Source organism: Argentina silus (assembly GCF_951799395.1).
Source record: "Argentina silus genome assembly, chromosome: Y".
NCBI classification, from domain to species: domain Eukaryota; kingdom Metazoa; phylum Chordata; class Actinopteri; order Argentiniformes; family Argentinidae; genus Argentina; species Argentina silus.
The window spans coordinates 1,059,399-1,074,611 of record NC_139654.1 but is presented as its reverse complement, the minus strand read 5'-3'; the positions used below and the strand labels follow the sequence as shown (position 1 = coordinate 1,074,611).

The 15,213-nt window shown below is 46.9% G+C and overlaps 1 pseudogene across 1 annotated transcript; it reads left to right on the top strand.

The window, feature by feature from the left end:
- The first annotated feature begins 114 nt into the window (after positions 1-114).
- Positions 115-14,446, top strand: LOC310823700 (glutamate--cysteine ligase regulatory subunit-like; annotated as a pseudogene). The gene is made up of 6 exons: positions 115-126; positions 7,555-7,639; positions 7,944-8,000; positions 8,251-8,467; positions 9,289-9,403; positions 14,421-14,446. The product of its transcript is annotated as a glutamate--cysteine ligase regulatory subunit-like (transcript).
- The last annotated feature ends 767 nt before the right edge of the window (positions 14,447-15,213 follow it).

The following is a 15,213-nucleotide window of genomic DNA, read 5'->3' as shown; positions in this document are numbered from 1 at the left end:
TGTGTAGTGTGTCGTGTGTAGTTATATTATTTTTTACTGTATATATATGTATATATATATATATATATATATATATATATATATATGTATATATACATTATTAAATTAAATAAAATGCATCTGATAGTAAAATAGACTGTAATTGATAGGAAATAGGTTCAGCAATTGAGCGACAAAAAAACAGAAGCTTACATGTTTTTTTTATTTTTTTTATGGAAATGCAACTGACAGTGAAACAATCCAGATGAATGATTAGATGATCAAATCAGACTGATGATGAACTCTGAGAATAACACAGGAGAGAGTGTCTGTATGTATATAAGAGTTGGTTAGATTGGGTGTTTGAGTTGTGATGCTGGATTACGTTGCTGTGTGTAAGATAGCAGGGAGTGGATGTGAAGACAGCTCTCCTTCTCTGTCAGTACAATATGGACAGTGTCTTCAGAACATCCTAATCTACACAGTGTGTAATTGATTCCTATGCAAATCAGAGACCCTATAAAAACAAAGATATTCATTCCGAAATGACATGAATTATTATCCTTGCATTAAGATGGACTTAATTCAACTTATTGAGTGATTTGTTGATGACATTTTTGCATTTTAACTAATTTTAAGACTGTCAAAGCAAAAAGTCTGAATATTTCTGTCCATGAGGTATTTTTGTATTTCACTTTTAATAAATGTACTGAAATGTCAAAAATCGTGTTTTCGCTTTGTCATTCTGGGGTATTGTGTGTGGATTGATGGCAAATTCTTTAAATTGAATCCATTTCAAATTTACTCTATAACACAAGAAAATGTGTAAAAAGTGAAGGGGTCTGAATACCTTCAGAAGGCGCTGTTCATGTTCTGAACTTCACTTTCCATGTATTCCTTCATTTGTATATAGTAATCATCTAGTACAGTAATATCTATGCATCATGTGACATTGTGAGGGGCAGCCAAGGTGCAGGCTGCTTTTCTCCTCTCTGTCTGTGGGCTGTGGGAGGCATGGCTCTCATGAGAAGACTTCACCTGTCACCTGCAGTACCGCTCCCTGCCATGGGAGGCATGGCTCTCATGAGAAGACTTCACCTGTCCCCTGCAGTACCGCTCCCTGCCATGGGAGGCATGGCTCTCATGAGAAGACTTCACCTGTCCCCTGCAGTACCTCTGACCCCAGACCCCAGACCTCCAGACCCCCAGACCCCCAGAACCCTATCCCCCAGACCTCTAGCCCTCAGATGGGGGCACCACCTGGTGGTCATTTACTAGTATTACAACAACAGAGAGATTAGAATCCAGCCAGTTAGCAATAAGCACTGAACCCTAAAAACCCAGAATTTGAACCTGAAATATTCTTTATAACATCACAGATCTTTTATAATAGAACAGTGTAATAGAACATCAGTGTAATAGAACAGTGTAATAGAACATCAGTGTAATAGAACAGTGTAATAGAACATCAGTGTAATAGAACAGTGTAATAGAACAGTGTAATAGAACATCAGTGTAATAGAACAGTGTAATAGAACAATGTAATGGAACGTTAGTGTAATAGAACATCAGTGTAATAGAACATCAGTGTAATAGAACAGTGTAATATAACATTAGTATAATAGAACATCAGTGTAATTGAACATTAGTGTAATAGAACATCAGTGTAATAGAACATTAGTGTAATAGAACATCAGTGTAATAGAACATTAGTGTAATAGAACATTAGTGTAATAGAACATTAGTATAATAGAACATCAGTGTAATAGAACATTAGTGTAATAGAACATCAGTGTAATTGAACATTAGTGTAATAGAACATCAGTGTAATAGAACATTAGTGTAATAGAACATTAGTATAATAAAACGTTAGTGTAATAGAACATTTATGTAATAGAACATTAGTGTAATAGAACATTTACGTAATAGAACAGTGTAATAGAACATCAGTGTAATATAATCTTAGTATAATAGAACATTAGTATAATAGAACATCAGTGGAAACCAAAGGGGACGTTTTCTTTCCAGTGTTAACACTTCACTTAGCAACGTCATGACAACCCAAATGTGCAGACAGGCCTAGGAGACGAGTTAACCTTGACCCTAACCCTAACTCTGACCCTGACCCTGACCCTGACTCTGACCCTGACCCTAACTCTGACCCTGAACCTGACCCTAACCCTGACCCTGACCCTAACCCTAAACCCTGACCCTAACCCTAACCCTAGGGGATGAGTTAACTTTAACCCTAACCCTAAACCCTGACCCTAACCCTAGGGCTAGTAGAACCATGTAGTTAGGCTCTTCAAACCCACCTCCTCGTTGCTAGGCAACCCCCCCCTTTTCCCTCCACCGTTCGTATTTTACGACATTTTTTAGAAAAAAATGTTTTATGAAACTCCTTCAAACCACACAATCTCCCCACCCCCTCGTTGCTAGGTAACCCACCATATCCCGTCCCTTTCCGACATTTTCTTTTCCTTTACGACATTCCCTCAAACACACCAACCTCCCTTATTTTACGACATTTACTATTATTATTATTATTATTATTATTATTATTATTATTATTATTATTATTATTATATCTTTACGACATTTACTTCTTCTTTACGAGAGAAGGGGAGACAGACACCATGGAAACCACCACCACCACCGACACCGGCGGCTCCTCTGGTACTCGTAGCGGGTCCTCTGGGACCGTCTCCCCCGGTGGTACCGTCTCCTCTACCGGCTCTGAGGCTAATGATAACGGGGCTAACTAACGAAGCTAACGAATTTACCTACCGAGTGCAGTGTTGACGGGGTGCTAAAGGCTAATGCTAACTGGCTCTAACGAACTGACCGTGTGTGTGTGTGGGGGTGTGGAAACGCGTCGTGTCATCATTACTCGACATTCCTTCAAACCCACCCCCTCGTTGCTAGGCAACCCCCCCCCTTTCCCTCCACCGTTCGTATTTGTTTTGAAAAAATATTTTTACGACAGTCCTTCAAACCACACACACACTCTCCCCACCCCCTCGTTGCTAGGTAACCCACCATATCCCGTCCCTTTCCGACATTTTCTTTTCCTTTACGACATTCCCTCAAACCCACCAACTGTTCCTCGTTGCTAGACAACCCCACCCCTCCCTCATTTTACGATTTCTTTTTATTATTATTATTATTATTATTATATCTTTACGACATTTACTTCTTCTTTACGAGAGAAGGGGAGACAGACACCATGGAAACCACCACCACCACCGACACCGGCGGCTCCTCTGGTACTCGTAGCGGGTCCTCTGGGACCGTCTCCCCCGGTGGTACCGTCTCCTCTACCGGCTCCTTCGGCGGCTCTGGGACCGTCTCCGGCGGCTCCTCCTCTGGGACCGTCTCCCCCGGTGGTACCTCGTTTCTGACCCGGTCCACGACGCTCAACCTCCACACCGGGAACCTCGTCAACCGGAGCCGGCTGAAGAAGAAGTGTCCGTCGTCCCCGAGTGAGGAGGTAAGAAGGGCGGGGGGGGGGGTCGGGAGGCTAGAGGCTAATGCTAACGGGGCTAACGAAGCTAACGAATTTACCTACCGAGTGCAGTGTTGACGGGGTGCTAAAGGCTAATGCTAACGGGGCTAACGAATTTACCTACAGAGTGCAGTGTTGACGGGGTGCTAAAGGCTAATGCTAACTGGAGCTAACGAAGCTAACGAATTTACCTACAGAGTGCAGTGTTGACGGGGTGCTAAAGGCGAATGCTAACTGGCTCTAACGAACTGACCGTGTGTGTGTGTGTGTGTGTGTGTATTATGAATGTGATTAAATAAATACTAAATATGTCGTTTTATTGTCATTTTCTGTCTGTCTGTCTGACCTGTTGTTGCCGTTCAGCTCCAGGATTATATCCGCGCCACGCTGTCTCTGACCTGTCTGTCTCTCTATCTGACCTGTCTCTCTCTGTCTGTCTGTCTGACCTGTATGTCTTTTGTTGCCCTCCAGCTCCAGGATTGTATCCGCGCCATGCTGTCTCTGACCTGTCTGTCCCTCTGTCTTATCTGTCTGTCTATCTGTCTGTCTGTCTGTTTCTCTCTGACCTGTCTGTCTCTCCATCTGACCTGTCTGTCTGTTGTTGCCGTAGCTCCAGGACTGTATCCGCGCCACGCTGAGTGACTGGTCCTCCGATACGCCGTCGGCCGGGGAGAAGGTGAGACTCATCCCTCTCTTCTCTCCCTCCCTCCTTTCCTGTCTCTCTCTCTCTCCCTCCTTCCCTCCCTCCTTTCCTCCTGTCTCTCTCTTCTTTCCCTCCTTTCCTGTCTTCCTTCCTTCCTTCCCTCCTGTCTCTCCCTCCCTCCCTCCTGTCTCTCTCCCTCTCTCCCTCCTTCCCTCCCTCCTGTCTCTCTCCCTCTCTCCCTCCTTCCCTCCCTCCTGTCTCTCTCTCTCCCTCCTTCTCCCCTCCTTCTCCCCTCCCTCCCTCCCTCCCTCCCTCCTGTCTCTCTCTCTCTCTCCTTCTCTCCCTCATTCCCTTCCCTACTTTCCTGTTTCCTGTCTTCTTTCCTTACTGTCGGCGGAGGAGAAGGTGAGACTCATCCCTCTCTTCCTTCCTTCCTTCCTTCCTTCGTCTCTCTCTGGATGCTCCACACACACACACACGCACACCCACACACACGCGCGCCCAGAGGCGTCAATGTTTAGTGAGTCAAGTGACAATGTGTGTGTGTGTGAGAGAGAGGGAGACACACACACACACACACACACAGACACACACACACACACACACACGCGCGTCAATGTTTAGTGAGTCAAGTGACAACGTGTGTATGTGTGTGTGTGTGGGTGCTCCTGAGACAGGGAGAGAGAGAGGGAGACACATACACACTCACATACACACACACACACACACACACACACACACACACACAGACACACACACACTCACACAGACATACACACACACTCACACAGACATACACACACACACTCACACTGTCTGTCTGTCTGTCTCTGACCTGCCTGTCCCTCTGTCTGTCTGTCTGTCAGTCTCTGACCTGTCTGTCTGTCTGTCTGTTTGTCTCTGACCTGTCTGTCTCTCCATCTGACCTGTCTGTCTGTTGTTGCCGTAGCTCCAGGACTGTATCCGCGCCATGCTGAGTGACTGGTCCTCTGAGACGCCGTCGGCCGGGGAGAAGGTGAGACTCATCCCTCTCTTCTCTCCCTCCCTCCCTCCCTCCTTTCCTGTCTCTCTCTTCCTTCCCTCCTTTCTTGTCTTCCTTACTTCCTTCCCTCCTGTCTCTCCCTCCCTCCTGTCTCTCTCCCTCCCTCCTTCCCTCCCTCCTGTCTCTCTCCCTCCCTCCCTCCCTCCTTCTTTCCTTCTCTCCCTCCCTCCTGTCTCTCTCTCTCTCTCCTTCCCTCCCCCCTTCTCTCCCTCCCTCCCTCCTGTCTCTCTCTCCTTCTCTCCCTCCTGTCTCTCCCTCCCTCCCTCCCTCCTTCTCTCCCTCCTTTCCTGTCTTCCTTCCTTCCTTCCCTCCTGTCTCTCCCTCCCTCCCTCCCTCCTGTCTCTCTCCCTCTCTCCCTCCTTCCCTCCCTCCTGTCTCTCTCTCTCCCTCCCTCCCTCCTGTCTCTCTCTCTCCCTCCTTCTCTCCCTGCTGTCTCTCTCTCTCTCTCTCCTTCCCTCCCTCCTTCCCTTCCCTCCTTTCCTGTTTCCTCTCTTCTTTCCTTACTGTCGGCGGAGGAGAAGGTGAGACTCATCCCTCTCTTCCTTCCTTCCTTCCTTCCCTCCCTCCCTTCCTTCCTACCTTCCTTCCTTCCCTCCCTCCTTTACTTCGTCTCTCTCTGGATGCTCCACACACACACGCACACCCACACACACGCGCGCCCAGAGGCGTCAATGTTTAGTGAGTCAAGTGACAACGTGTGTGTGTGAGAGAGAGAGAGGGAGACACACACACACACACACACACAGATAGACAGACAGACACACTCACACAGACACACACACTCACTCACACAGACACACTGTGGGAGCCTGGTCGACAGGCGCAACAGTGGGTCAACCAATGAGAATAGAAACAGGCGGAAACAGGGGTTGCGGTGAAATCAACGTAGGGTTTTATTTCTAAGGTGCGGGGAAAAGGGAGAGGCGAAAGGCAACTCAAATCTTCACCGGGTTGGCGGTTGGCGCTACGGCGCTCCGCCGGGTTCTTCTTGTCGTCAGAGAGAGAGAGAGAGAGACAGGCCAAAGTTAGTGGGATATCGGGTCCCTTTCACTGACCTCTTCCTCCGGTCGGTTGGGGGGTTCCTCTCCGTCTTCCAGGCTTTCTCTCCCGTTTGGCTTATGAGACTGGCTTAGCGGGTGTCTGGTCTCGACTCGTTCCTCCAGCCAGTCTGTCTTCAGCTTGTCCTGGGGAGTTTAAAAGGCCTCAGGATCGCCGAGCTGACTCAGCGCACCTGTGAGCGGTGAGCTGAGTCATCTGATTGGTGGCGGAGTCTCCAGGACATAGAACTGGGATAGTACCTCCCATCCAGCACGACACCCCATGGCTGCCTTTGCCTCCCCCTTGTGGCCACCAGGTGTCTCTGTGGGGCACTGCTCACCGGCTGGGCCATCACAACACACAGACACACACACACACACACTCACACACACACTCACTCACACAGACACACACAGACACACACACACATGCCCAGAGGCGTCAATGTTTAGTGAGTCAAGTGACAACGTGTGTGTGTGTGTGTGTGTGTGTGTGTGTGTGTGTGTGCCCCTGAGACAGGGAGAGAGAGAGGGAGACACACACACACACTCACACATACGCACACTCACACAGACAGACACACACTCACACAGACACTCACACATACACACACATGCCCAGAGGCGTCAATGTTTAGTGAGTCAAGTGACAACGTGTGTGTGTGTGTGTGTGTGTGGGTGGGTGCTCCTGAGACAGGGAGAGAGAGAGGAAGACACACACACACTCACATACACACACACTCACACACTCACACAGACATACACACACTCACACAGACACACACACAGGCAGGGAGACGGGGGGGAGGCAGGTTTGGGGGGGAGGGTTGAACAGGGAGGGAGGGAGGTTCTGCTGAGGTCAGCTAATCTCTCTCTCTTTCTCTCCCTCTCTCTAGTTCGACTAGTCTGGTCTGTCTCTAACCTGGACTGCTCCCCCCTCCCAGGCACGCCTGGCTGTCTTTCTGTAATCTGTCTGTCCTGAACCTGTCTGTCTCTCAGACCTGTCTGTCTCTCCAGGAGTCTGACGTCCTAGACTGTTCCACCCCCCACGCGGCCGAGGCCATCACGCCTGTCTGTCTCTCTGTCTGTCTGTCTCTAACTTGTCTCTCTCTCTCTAACCTGTCTGTCTGTTTACCTGTGTCTCTCTCTCTGACCTGTCTGTCTCTCCAGGAGTCTGACATCCTGGACTGCTCCACCCCCCATGCGGCCGAGGCCACCATCATGCTTGTCTGTCTCTCTCTCTCTGACCTGTCTGTCTCTCTCTCTCTAACCTGTCTCTCTGTTTACCTGTCTCTCTCTCACCTGTCTTTCTCTAACCTGTCTGTCTCTAACCTGTCTGTCTCTCCAGGAGTCTGACGTCCTGGACTGCTCCACCCCCCAGGCGGCCGAGGCCACCATCACACCGGAGGAGAGGGAGGAGCTGAAGGTGTCTGGTACGCTACGACAAGCTAACGCAGGCTAACGCTACGCTAATGCAGGGTAAGACAGGTTAACGCAGGCTAAGACAGGCTCACGCACGCTAACACACACCACGATAACACATGCTAATAAATGCTAGTGCATGCTAACACCGGCTCACACGCACCACGATAACACACGCTAACCCAGGGCTAACAAACGATACCAGCCCATGATTACACACGACGCGACCACACGTTAACACAGGCTAACAAATGACACCAGCACATGCTAACACAGGCTAACCTAGGCTAACCCACGCTAACGTTGTCGTTGCAGTCAAGCTGTTCCTGTGCGAGTCGGACCAGTCGTCCATCAGGCAGGCTGTCGACATGGGTGAGTCCTGCCTGTTTGTCTGTCTGTCTGCCTGTTTGGCTGTCTGCTTGTCTGTCTGTTTGTTTGGCTGGCTGGCTGGCTGTCTGCCTGTCTGTCTCTATCTTTACCTGTTTGTCTCTCCCCTCCACAGCCTGTCTCACCCTCGCCCTGTCGACCAGGAGGACAACATCCCCCCCCCCCCCACACCCAGACCCTCTCGGACCTCTAACCTGTCTTTCTCTCCCTAACCTGTCTCCCTCCCCCCCAACAGCCTGTCTCACTCTCGCCCTCTCCCAACTCGACTCGGTCATCCTGGCGCCCGCCCCCCCCCCCCCCCCCCGGGGGCCGACCACGCCCCCCAGACCCTCTCGGACCTGCAGCCGGCATGGGTTTTCTTGGAAACGCTGGTGGCGTCCGGGAAGGTGGTCGCCATCGGGACGTCGGACCTGGACAAGGGCCTCCTGGAGGAGCTGCACAACTGGGCCCAGGTGGGTGTCTGTCTGTCTTTCTCTGGCCTGTCTGTTTGTCCTGGACGGTGTGTGTGTCTGTCTGTCTGTCTGTCTCTCTCTCTCTCTCGCTCTATCCCTGACCTGTCTGTCTGTCCTGGACAAGGGCCTCCTGGAGGAGTTGTACGACTGGGACCAGGTGGGTGTCTGTCTGTCTGATCTGTCTGTCTGTCCTGGACAAGGGCCTCCTGGAGGAGCGCTACGACTGGGCCCAGGTGGGTGTCTGTCTCTGTCTCTGAACTGTCTGTCTGTCTGTCCTGTGCTGGGGGTATCTGTCTCTCCCTGACCTGTCTGTCTCTCTCTCCATGTCCAAGGTGAAACCCCACCAGTAACCAGGTCAAACTGAGTGCGTACGCCAACTGTCTGTCTCTCTTTCTCTCTCTCTCTTTCTCTCTGTCCCTGTCCTGTCTCTCTCTCTCTGTCCCAACCAAGCAGTTAACAGTGTCTGTCTGTCTGTCTCTCTCTCTCTGTCCCTGACCTGTCTGTCTGTCCCTGACCTGTCTCTCTCTCTCTCTCTCTCTCTCTCCCCCGTATCCAAGGTGAAGACCACCAGTAATCAGGTCAACCTGGCGTCCTGTTGTGTGATGCCCCCCGATCTGATGGCCTGTATGTCTCTCTGTCCCTGACCTGTCTGTCTCTCCCTGACCTGTCTCTCTCTCTTCCGTATCCAAGGTGAAGCCCACCAGTAACCAGGTCAACCTGGCGTCCTGTTCTGTGATGCCCCCCGATCTGATGGCCTGTCTGTCTCTCTGTCCCTGACCTGTCTGTCTCTCTGACCTGTCTCTCTCTCTCCCGTATCCAAGGTGAAGCCCATCAGCAACCAGGTCAACCTGGCGTCCTGTTGTGTGATGCCCCCCGATCTGACGGCGTATGCCAAGCATGCGGGGGTCCAGCTACTGACCCACAACGACCCCAAAGGTGGGTGTCTGTCTGTGATCTGTCTGTCTGTGATCAATTTGTCTGGGGGTGTCTGTCTGTCTGTCTCTCTTTCTCTCTCTCTGTCCCTGACCTGTCTGTCTCTCTCTGACCTGTCTGTCCCCCCTCTAACCTAACCTCCCTCTTCATCTGAGCTGTCTGTCTCTCTCTGACCTCTCTCTCTCTCCCTCCCTCTCTTTCCATGTCTGTCTCTCCCTCTAACCTGTCTCTCTCTCTCTCTCCCTCTCTTTCCATGTCTGTCTCTCCCTCTAACCTGTCTGTAACCTAGGTTAAAATAGCCATAAACAGATACTTGAATAAGTAACAGTAAAAATATTTCTGAATAAATATTCTGACATTAGAAATAAAAGTCCATGATTTAGTCTAATAAATAGGATTAAAAATAATTCGTTTCAATATTGATTTTTACAGGAAGTTTTGTCACTTAAACTAGTCAGCCAATCAGAATGGCTGGTTGCAACTTCCTTTTTCATTGAGAATGCTAGTCAGAGACGAAGCAAGTTGAGCGAAAGCTAGTGGAACTAACCAGTGAGCAAAATAACAGCAAAACCGAGTGAAAACGTTTATTTTCTTTGATTTGAAAGTGTTTTATGTTGTATTCTGTCTGCAAAGGTAGACTGTGGTTTATTTAGACATTATATAAGAGAGTAAAACCGTGTATTATCCGGAGCCACGCTCCCGCTGGCGAGCCTCCTACATTTTTGAGAAGAACCATCGGATCATCATCACGTTGCATCCACAAGATTCATCTACATTCTGGAGAAGAACAAGGACTCTTTCATCGGATTTGCGGTAGGACTGTGTAAAGCCTTCGTTATTTCGTTGCAAGAGGATTCGTTTGGACTTTAATTTGCGGTAAGCGTGGACTCAATGAAAACTAAGTTCGCACGTGGCATTCGCTGGACTGTTTCGCCTGGTTGCTAGCAAGGTTGAATTCGTTGACCGTTGCATACGGTCTATGATTGAATTGCATTGTTGCCTGAAAAGATTGATTAGCATTTAACTTGATACTTGATAGTTATTCACTATACGTTCATAGCCTTGATGTTAATGTTGAATGGTGAATGTTTTAATTGATGTTTGATGGTATTATTGTTATCCTACTGGTTTCATGCTAATGCCAAACTGATTTTGATTTTGTTTCTGAACTCGCTAAACATAGTAGCTCACTGGTTTATATTGCTAAAATAGGAGATTAATACTTGATACTTGATTCTAAATAGGCCTAGTGAAAATATTGATTTAATGAAGATTTAAAAGATCTTAATGATACTTAGATAGAATAATCTTATGGAAAAGTAAGATAGCCATTGAACTTAAAATAGTTAACTATTGAAATTAGAAATCAAATAGAACTTTAAAAGAAACTTTAACCGAGACTTCACTTTAGAAATATTTTCTTGAACTGAGAGACTTTGTTTTTCTTGATATTCCTTAAAGAAGAGGTTTATTATTGACCCATTTGCATTTAGATGCAATTGTTTTCAGTATTCAATGTATGTATGTGTAATGTAAACTGTCTTATGGTACCAATTTTCTACTTCTAACTTTTTCTACAAATGTGTATAAACAAGCCGGCATTTAAAACTTACTTGATGGTCTGTGGTGTGTCTGATTATTATTTTGCTATTATTACTGTTTTAACTACTACTGCTCCCTACGAGCCTAGTCACTGGTCCTAACATAGCATACTTATCTACAACTCGAGGTAAGTGTTACATGTCTCTCTCTCTCTCTCTCTCTCTCCTTCCAGAGCTTATCTCGGCGGTGGGCTTCCAGGAGGCGCTGTCTCTCTCTCTCTGACCCGTCTGTCTATCTGTCTGTCTTTGACATGTCTGTCTCCCCTCTAACCTGTCTCTCTCTCTCTCCCTCCCCCCTCTCCCTCTGAGCTGTCTGTCTGTCTTTGACCTGTCTCTCTCCCCCTAACCTGTCTTTCTCTAACCTGTCTGTCTCTCTGTCGTCTTCCAGAGCTCATCACGTCGGCGGGCTTCCAGGAGGCGCTCCGTGAGAGCGCGGCGTTAGCAACGGCGTCCCACGGCGACCCCGACCGCGACCGCTGTGACGCGGCGTCGGCGTGGCGTGGCGCCTCCGCTGGGTCCTGCGCTACGCCATCATCGTCAAGAGCTGCGGCATCATCAAGGCCAAGGGCTACCCGGTCCACGCCACCCGGGTAGCGTAGCGTAGCATAGCATAGTCTGGTGTTGTCGAGGCTAGCATAGTGTAGTGTAGCCTTAGCATAGCATCGTGTAGCCTTGGTTAGCCTGGTTAGCGTAGCGCGGACGACACCTTGGTTAAGTTGAAAGACTTAGCTACGGTTAGTAGCTAAGTCACATGTATGTAATGTGATGTCATGTATGTAATGCTTATGGAGTTGATGGTGGATTAAATCTGTTCCATCAGTTTTCCAGCGACTGACAGAGAGCAGAAACACGCTGCATGGCGCCATCTGTTGGTCGACTGTCGACAGCACAACACATGAGGCCAATGGAGGAAAGCAGAACCATGTGAGAAGATTTCCTCTTCAGTGGTTGAACCTTTCACACATCTGGCACTCCGGATTGTTTCAGCAGCGTAAAAACAAAATGCATTTTTAAATGTTCCAATGTATTTCTATGGGACTGTTAGGGATAGGAATGTATTTCTATGGGACTGTTAGGGATAGGAATGTATTTCTATGGGACTGTTAGGGTTAGGAATGTATTTCTATGGGACTGTTAGGGTTAGGAATGTATTTCTATGGGACTGTTAGGGATAGGAATGTATTTCTATGGGACTGTTAGGGTTAGGAATGTATTTCTATGGGACTGTTAGGGTTAGGAATGTATTTCTATGGAACTGTTAGGGTTAGGAATGTATTTCTATGGGACTGTTCGGTGCCAACATGTTTGACAACATGGTAAGTTAGTGAGTTTCGTTTCTAGGCACACTAGATCGTATCCAGGGGTAATAGAACATCAGTGTAATAGAACATTAGTGTAATAGAACATTAGTGTAATAGAACATTAGTGTAAAAGAACATTAGTGTAATAGAACATTAGTGTAATAGAACATTAGTGTAATAGAACATTAGTGTAATAGAACGTTAGTTTAATAGAACATTAGTGTAATAGAACATTAGTATAATAGAACATTAGTGTAATAGAACATTAGTATAAAAGAACATTAGTTTAATAGAACAGTGTAATAGAACATTAGTGTAATAGAACATTAGTATAATAGAACATTAGTGTAATAGAACATTAGTATAATAGAACATTAGTGTAATAGAACGTTAGTATAATAGAACATTAGTGTAATAGAACATTAGTGTAATAGAACAGTGTAATAGAACGTTAGTTTAATAGAACATTAGTGTAATAGAACATTAGTATAATAGAACATTAGTGTAATAGAACGTTAGTATAATAGAACATTAGTGTAATAGAACATTAGTGTGAACCAAAGGGGACGTTTTCTTTCCAGTGTTAACACTTCCCTTAGCAACGTCATGACAACCCAAATGTGCAGACAGGCCTAGGAGACGCTGAGAAAATCACCAGGACTCCACTGCCCTCTCTGCAGAGCATCTACCACCGCAGAGTCCACAGGAGAGCCGCCTCCATCCTCAAGGACCCCACCCACCCCCAGCACGGACTGTTCACACTTCTACCCTCAGGCCGGAGGTACAGAAGTGTTAAATGCAGGACCACCAGACTGAAGAACTCCTTCTTTCCCACTGCCATCAGGCTCCTAAACAACCCATAGGAGATTAATATAACCTTACTACCTCAAATAACTGAATTTTCCAGTTTGCATAATTGCACTGCTACATTTGCACTGTTTTATTATTATTATTGCTGCTATTTTATTTTATGCCTTAAATTTTGCTGTCTTGTACATTTGTTTAGTATATATTGTATATTCTTTAGTATTGTATATTTTACATTGGTTGGCATTCTGCGGACAGCAAAGCAAGAATTTCATTGTACAGGGAAACATGTTTTCTACTGTGCATATGATAATAAACACTTTGAATCTTGAATCTTGAATCTTAACCCTGACCCTGACTCTAACCCTGACCCTGACCCTGACTCTAACCCTAACTCTAACTCTAACCCTGACCCTGACCCTAACCCTGACCCTGACCCAAACTCTAACCCTAACTCTAACTCTAACCCTGACCCTGAACCTGACCCAAACCCTAATCATAACCCCAACCCTAACCCGAACCCTGGGACGTTCTCTGTCTCCTTGCAGTAATCTAGAGCAGGAGTCCCCAATTACCGGGCCGCGGACCAGTTTCGGCCGTGGATCATTTGGTACCGGGCCGCACAGAAAGAATAAAAACATTTTAATTTGTATTTTATTTCCATTTTATTGACTATCGCAGTCTGCAGGGTGTTTGAAAAATGACCACTTCCATCTGTGCCACTTTTCCACACTTCTCAGTCGCAGTTTTTTTTCCATGCACCGATAAATGAAGCCCACAAGCTAACCCAGCAAAAATGAGTAAAAAACAAACATTGCTGGAGAGATTCTTTGAAAAGGGGGAAAGACTCTATGATGAGACAGCAGAAGACTCCTAGACTGCCAAAAAAAAAGAAAGCTGCATTTAAAAGAAAATACCTAAGAGTCCTACTTAAATTACGGGTTCATCGCAACAGGTGATTGACATGCCCCAAGCCCGCTCTGTATAATATGTGGCGACCGGCTATCCAACGAGGCCATGAAGCCTTCAAAACTGCTTCGCCACGTAGAGACCAAGCACCCTGCATTAAAAGACAAGTCTTTGGTGTTTTTTTTAAAGAAAAAAACATGAACACGAAGGACAGAAGCAATTATTGAAGGCCACCACATCATCAAATGTGTCTGCACTGAGAGCATCATTCTTAGTGGCTAACCGCATTGCCAAGGCTAAGAAGCCCTTCACTATTGGTGAAGAGTTGATCATGCCTGCCGGTAAGGACACTTCGGGTGTCACTGTCTCCCATCACCCCTAGATGGGACCGTCTCGTTGCAGGGAAACAAGCTCAGTGCTCCCACTGATTCTGTATTATGGTGAGTTGAGTCACTTTTACATTATAAATGTAATAATTAAATGAATAATTAAATTATATAATATGCACTTTATTGTGTTTTGTTATGCGCGTGATTCTTTCCCCCCCGGTCCGTGGAAAAGTAGTCTTGCATGAAACTGGTCCGTGGTGCAAAAAAGGTTGAGGACCGCTGCTCTAGAGCAGGAGTGCCCAACCAGTCGATCGCGGTCTACTGGTAGACCCCGGCCTGATCCCAAGTCGATCACGAGGGGTGTAGGAAAAAAAGAAAAAAAAAAAGTTTTTTTTATGTGTAACTGTAAACTGTTTTGTTTTGTTGTAGTTATGCGTCGTTGGATATGTTTTGTTTTGTGTGTGTGTGTGTGTGTGTTATATTTTGTATTAAATGTACACTACAGCCTATCATGAGTCCTTGCCTGCGCACCCTATCAGTCTCTTAAACACGTCCACAAAAAAAAAAAAAGTAGGTCACGTTTAACCTACTGTAGCGCGAGACATGCATGATAGTAAGTTGACAGCTGTCAACAGTAGCTAGCAGCTAGCGATCAGAGCGGTTACGCACTCCTAAACTTTAACATGTCTGAGGGGAAACGAGCCAAGACCTACCATTTTCACCCTGAATGGGAGGAAGATTATTTTTGTGTTTATTCTCATTCAAAGCCTGTTTGTTTGATCTGCAATGCAACGGTGGCGTTGGCAAAGAAAGGGAATCTGGAGCGGCATTTTAAAACGGTACCCGGGAGCTACGAGAGGGATTTC